We start from the raw sequence: 6,967 nt of genomic DNA on the forward strand, positions 1-6,967 counted from the left end.
CTCCCGTCTTTCTTCTTTCTCGTCACTTCTGGATGTACGGAACACATCGCCGAGGAACACCGACTCAGCGTTTCTAGGCCAGCTCTTCCTTTTCCACCGCGTGAGACGTCCTTCTTCTGCTCTTCTTGTCGTCCTTCTTCGGCCACTTCATCTTCCTTGATCAATTTCTTCGATAGTTTCCGTCGTCGTTCAGACGATGTTGCGAGAGGGTTCCACTCGCCGTCGATGGATTAGAGGCCAAGGATACTTCGCTCGCGGTCCTGACATGGATCGCGGTTGATAACGAGGATTCGAATACGGAGAAGGAGGTATGAGAACGAGAGAACAGAAGTCTCCGATTTGGTGACCGAAAAGATAAACGAAAAAATCGCAGATTTACATTTGTTGACTGCACACAGTGTACGCACACCGAACACAAAACGACGCGCGAGACTCTATATCTTTATATGTCATTTCGTCACATCCGACTTTCAGGATTAAAGTGATAATACGCGCTCGAACGTCGCACGCCTGTCACACGGATATTAGAACCGATAAGAAGATCGATTCGCGAGATCGTTCCCGAGAAAGCTAACCGATAACAAAACGGCGGAGTAGGTCGAGCGAGACGTGAGCCCGAGTGAACGTGGGGCGTCGGCCTGATGGAGCACTAATTAATTGAAAGTACGGCATTTTCATGATTCTTGGACAGGAAGAAGAGAAGCCGTTCTATCTCCAAGCCGATGCAAGGGACCGCGCGCACACAATTAGCGGTTACACTTTCTAATTGAACTGTCGCAAGAAATGTCGGAGGATGTTCTTGCTAACGATAGCGACATTAGTCTTCTTTCCTACTTACATTCTGAACGCCAGTTTTCACGCGCGTGACGAATTCGCTGCAAGTCCGACATTGTCGCTGCGCGATTGACATGTATTTCTGTCTCTTTTTGCTGTCTCTCTCGCGGGAGAAATTCCGGAAGGAATTAAAGCGATGTAATTAGACGTTACGTTTTTCATGCTGGAATAGCTAGAAATTTAATGGCGTGGTATTAACCTTTTAGAATTCAAAGGGAATAACATTGAAAGAAACATTATAAAAGATATTAAATCTTCATTTCGCGCGTCAGAAATAATTATGTCCGTTTTAACGTGATAAATTAAATTTATTAATAGTAAACTTTACACTTTCGAAATTTCTTTACATTTTTGAAAGAATAAAAATACACTTTTCTAGATTCGATGAAATCGCTCTCGTTGCTCTCATTAACGGCTTTCGTCTGACATCGAAGGTCGCGTTTGCTGATCGTTCCGCACGAAAGTATATGGCAGTGGCCTGCGGGATGATATTTCGTACGTAGATGCAGCTGATGGAAGTTTTGCTGCAACCGAATCGTCCCGGCGCGGCGCGGAATCCGCGGGCGATCATTCATCAACATCAACTGTCAGCGGTCGCGCTAGTGAACCGTAGCAAAATCTTTGCGCGTATACATACATGTGTATATACATACACACGAGCACGTAACACGCATCTGCGTTCCCCAATCCTTACTATTAACCCACTTGCGTCTTTAACGTCAATACTCGGTCTATAAGGATAGCCGGCAGCTGTACGACCGATTTTCCGCGCTTTGTCCGCGCCTACACTTGTAAAATCGAGAACACGGGATCCCCCGCAGACAGTAAGTATCACGTTCGCGATCTTCAATCGGCTCGGCTGATCGAATCGATCTGGTATCGATCGATCCGAGACGACGCGTTGAACAACGCGAGCCGAGATCACGTTGGACGTGCGGAACAGCTCGTTTCAATTACGAATCCGCTCTTTTATTCTCCGAGCACGCCTATAATACCTGACCATGGCATTCGAATTATGCTCCTTGAGTTGCGTCTCCCGCAGGGTTTACGACGGCAAATCGCCCCGCATGATATCCTATCCTCGCGAGCAACGCGACGAGTTGCGTGTTGCACGTTGAAGTCGATGAATTTTTGCTGAACAAGACTGCGGACAAGTCGAAGAAAGTTGATAAGTGTCTAAGCTAAGCGACTCATCTGAATGACGGTACGAGGTAGCACAGCCGGCGAACTGGCGATACCTTTTGACCGGATTGAATTTGAATGGACTCCATTATCTTCTATAATAAACGGCTCAGTCGCCGCCTAGCTGCCTTTCTTATAGCCGAGAAGCCGCCTTACATAGATGGCTAGCTACGTATTTCCTCTCGTCTCAGCGTCCGTTGCTTTTGTTCACAACCTAATTTTGCGATCAATTACGATCGACCCTCTTCCGCCGTGGTTCTCATCTCCGTCGTGAGAAATGTGAGGAGCCAGACCTCTTCAACTTGCACAGTGTGTGTGTGTGTGTGTGTGTGTGTGTGTGTGTGTGTGTTTTTAGCGGTAAATAATCAATAAATAAAATGCAATAAAATTTTAAATAACTTTATCGCATTGTATAGGTAATACGATTTCTTAATGAGCCTCCCAGAAGCCAAACTGATCAACTACATTTCAAATTTCTTAAAATTAGTATCAAAACACATGATTAGTTTATGATCAATTTTCTGTATCTTTTTTATTTCATGGAGTTTATCCATTTGGCCTCTGTGAAAGACTGTATCTTTTACGAGAAGATAAAGTAAGCGGAATGAATTGCAAACTCAATGGTAATGTTCTTCGAAGCCTCAAAGTGTTAGTGAAAACGTCAAACAGTTCGCCACGTCCGAATTAACTGCGCAAATAACGTGCACAGTTCGCAGAAAGGAATAACCAGCCAGGACGCTTCTCAACGTTATTATGCGAGTTCTCAACGTATAATGCATTCTGCCGGTTTCTGACAGAGCAACTTGAACGAGCGAAAGCTATTTCCGCGCCCTCGATATACATATGCATGTTCGACCAGAAAGTTAATTTAACGACGTGAACGGAACGACCGTTGGCCTCTGCCAGAAGATGTGATCCACTTTGTTGGTACGCACACATGCGCATGCGTGAAACGTCGTAGATTTGTCGTAAGACACATTATTTCGCTCATCGGACAAAATTATCGCAAGTTATCTTAATTTAATGGAGTTTTAATATGCAAGTTATAAAATATCTAATCGTATATGTATATGTATACTTCGAGATTATACGACGCGATTGAAATCTCAATTAAGACGGTAGAAGTGAATGTTTCCGCGACTTCGCGGAGTATATAACGCTCTAATAAACGCCGTTTTTACGCCGGGTTTCGAATACTTTATGCGGGGAAATTACTGTTTTACATCGTCGGTTTTGTTGACGCGATGCGTCGCCGCGTCGTCTAAAAGTTGAAATCGAATGTGCCTGTTATCCGTATTTCGTCTACGAGTTTCTAATCGTAAATCTTGCGGCTACGGACTTATGGTTAATACATGGTGCGTAAAGCATTTCGCGATCCGTGCGTTTACGGTTTTCCGACGGCCCAGTGCCCGAGGCGTGGCTATTAACCGCTCTAATTATACGCATGCCGATAAAACGGCGTTTCGGATTGATATAAGTACATTACGTAGCCACGCGCGAGCTCGAGTCGAGGTTGATATATACCATAAAATGTCGTTGTGTTATCCCGGTCCAGAGTATGAGATACCGTTATACCAGACCGTCGCGTTAATTGATATCGATTTATAAATAGCTGAACGAAATTCAAGAATGCCCGCGCAAGAATAATGCACGAATAATTGCTCTAGCGATTTGTTCACGAATGATCCAGTTTTCTTATTATTTAGATCGAATAGCGAATTTATTTTCCTGTCAAGCAAGAGCGACAGAGCCGCGAAGCAGGTTTGCATTTTGAGGTAGATTAAAAAGAATCACGAAGGATTAGAGCTTGGTAGACTGATTAGCACGATTTATTACTCTATAAGCCGGTTTCACCGATATTGGTTAACCTTAACCGATAGTTTAACTGCTTCCTGATCTCTCCTCCAGTTCTGTTTCTAGAAAGGAAGTAAAAAAAAATCAGCATGACAACATAATGCAAAAAAATATCGGTCATTCGAAATGATATGAGGAGAAAATTTCTCGTCGCCTGGCACAAATGAAAGTCCCATAAAAATGTCGCGTCTTTTAAATTCCACGTGCGCACCGCGTCCGGTTCTGTCGCGCGCGCTCGTTCGTTCTTTCTGTCTCTCGAAAGAACGTACATCTCGCGAGTACCGGGAGAAAATAAAACGCCTGGGCGTTGGGCAGGGAATAATATCTCTTGGCCGGATGTGCGACAGATAAATAATACGGGATGACAGAAAAAAAGAGCCGTGCACGCATGTGGCAGCCTCCTCGCTCATATATCCTCCTTCGTGGAGAGTCGCGAATCTCCATGCGTTAAATAAACATTTCGCCGATGTCAAAGACGGTTCCGGTCCCGCGCTCGTAACTTTACGCTCCGGATAGAACGACGAAATACGTCGCGAAGAACAACTTTCTTCGCGGGACTAGATCGTCGCCCGAATAAATGCATAACTTTAATGAAAAATCGACGATTCAAGTGCGTAAGGTGGATTCGACTTTTTTTCAATTTCATATTTCATCGGATGTGTTCGTCGAGCGTAGGGTTAATTCGATCGACGTTTCAACAAAAATCGATTAGCGGTGACGTAAACGGGCCTGACGGCTTCTCCTTTTTGCGAAAAGAGTATGCGCGTACACAGTTACACATGCACGACTTCGATCGCGTCCCCTGCTTCCCGTTTTTGCCTCATTGACATAATTACCGTCTCGCTCGGAGAAATACGCCTCGCGCGAGCACGAAATTCTCTCCTTTGGACCGAACGATAATTCCCCGCGATAATTATGAGGATGCCTAGGCACGCGTGTGCATCAATGTCACGCTTGTGCAACGCACATCCGTAATCAGACACCTGAATCGCAGCCAAGATGGACGGCTCTAATCGCGCTGGTGCACGCCAACTAAAACCGCGACCGCACGGTTCGCGTCTGCTCGGTAAAGCCGCAAGACGCGTAATTTCGAAGCTCATTGTCAGTGTCGGGGACGAGCCCCGCAGTCAAAGGGTTTCCGAACTGAACCGATCGACCGCACGATCGCCGTGCCGGATTAACGCGCACCGGCGTTAACGTGGCAGCAACTTCTCGATCGAGCAACGTTGACTAGATTGAATTATCCATTGTGGATGTGTCGATTCCGACTCTGATGTCTCTGATCATCGGACATATCGATATAGTGATATCTTGAATCTTGCCGACACGCCACGTCGCGTTACGTTCTCGGTTCGCGGTACAGCCGCGCATTTTCTCGCTCGCAGCATTTGCGTAACGGCGCAACCGCCGCGGTTATCGTGATAATCACGTTCAATCTTAACACGCGATATATATATATATATATATATATATATATATATATATATATATATATTATGCCTCGTCGGCGCAGCGAGGCGCAATTTGCGCTTCTTTTCGGTTGTGTATCGCGCGCTTCGTACGTCGCTCCGTTCATTCCACTTATTATACCAATCTACTTTAATTCGCGCCACAATCAGATCCGCGGAGATAGCGCGTCGGAAGGGTCGGAAGGGTCGCTGCCAAAACGTATTTCGCACGTCAGTGCCAAGTCGACGGAGCCGCGCGGTTCGACGAGCGATATACGCGAGAGAATTAGCACGCCTGCTTGTCACTCTCCTCGAGAGTTTGTGCGAAATTTCGCGTAATTATCCGAAATTCCCGCGTCGCGTACGTCGCGTCGCGCATTATTGTCGCATCCTCTCGACCACCCACTCGCAGTCGCCGCACCAGCGGATGCTCGCAGCGATCGACACTTGGACGCGGATTAAATTACGCCCAATTCGCTTAAGACATTTCGCCGTCTCAAATCTGCTTACAGCTCACGTCGCGGCCCACGCCGCGTCTGAAATAAGATCCTTGCTCGCGCGCGACGATTGCTATATAAGAGATAAAAGCACAGGTATAACAGAGACTGGTGCGCTCGGTGCGCTCTCCGCTTTTGAGCGCTTCGCCTTTTTAAAGCGAGGGGAAAATAGTGGCAGATGTGCGTTTCACGCGGCCAAAGTTTTTACGAGGAGGCACAGATCGATGCAACGTGTGATAATGCCGCTAGAATATCGCGCTGTACCCGCGCGGCTGCGTATATATAATTTGCATGTTTTGCCGATTCGCCTGCGGCGAACCGATACTTCGAAGCCGCTCTCACCGCGTGCCTGATCTACTTACTACTTAATACTTAATACATTATTGCGATCTTCTCTCATTTGGTTCCACGCTATCGAACGATGTAGACCGTATTCCGATTCGACGATATATAGCGAACATATTGAATAGTTGTATATATCGATATGCCGAATAATGAATATATATATATATAATATATATATCATTAAGATGTGTGTATCTAATTGTTATATTTATATTTTTATATTTTGGAATTATAAGACACACAACGCTTTATAGCTAAATAGGACAATGTTATTAGACATTAATCGTTGCAATTAAAATCGTCACGAATTGATCGATATTGGTATTATCACACACACGTTCGAAAAGTTTTCTCAAAACCGAGAAATTTCCTGGGTAATTCCTACAGGAGAGGAGTGGAATGTTCGTCTTGACGTCACAGCGTGCTGATGGGAATGTTAGACATACGGATGTTCGAGCTTGTATAAAACTTGGTTAACATAGAAGCTGCGTGAAAAAACGGCACATGCGGTCAAATTAGCGACGACACGGTCGAATCTACGCGCAGTCATCAGCCTAGAATACACGTGCGCCGGCGAACACGTCGAGACACACGAGAACGATCGTGGCATTCGCTGCGATCCGCCAGTCTCAAGCCCGGGGTCCGGGGTAAGTACCGACTACCGACTTTTACGCCTAGTCTGCCGAGAACTCGGTCGCATTCGACATTCGACGGTGCATTCGGCGAATGCGAGGATGCCGAGAAGAGAGCATCGCGCTTCGTATACGCGCGCCCTTTTCGTAACCGTTAATTCTGCCTCCTTTATCG

Source organism: Temnothorax americanus, unplaced genomic scaffold (genome assembly GCF_048541705.1).
Source record: "Temnothorax americanus isolate GAGA-0224 unplaced genomic scaffold, ASM4854170v1 Scaffold6, whole genome shotgun sequence".
Classification (NCBI taxonomy): domain Eukaryota; kingdom Metazoa; phylum Arthropoda; class Insecta; order Hymenoptera; family Formicidae; genus Temnothorax; species Temnothorax americanus.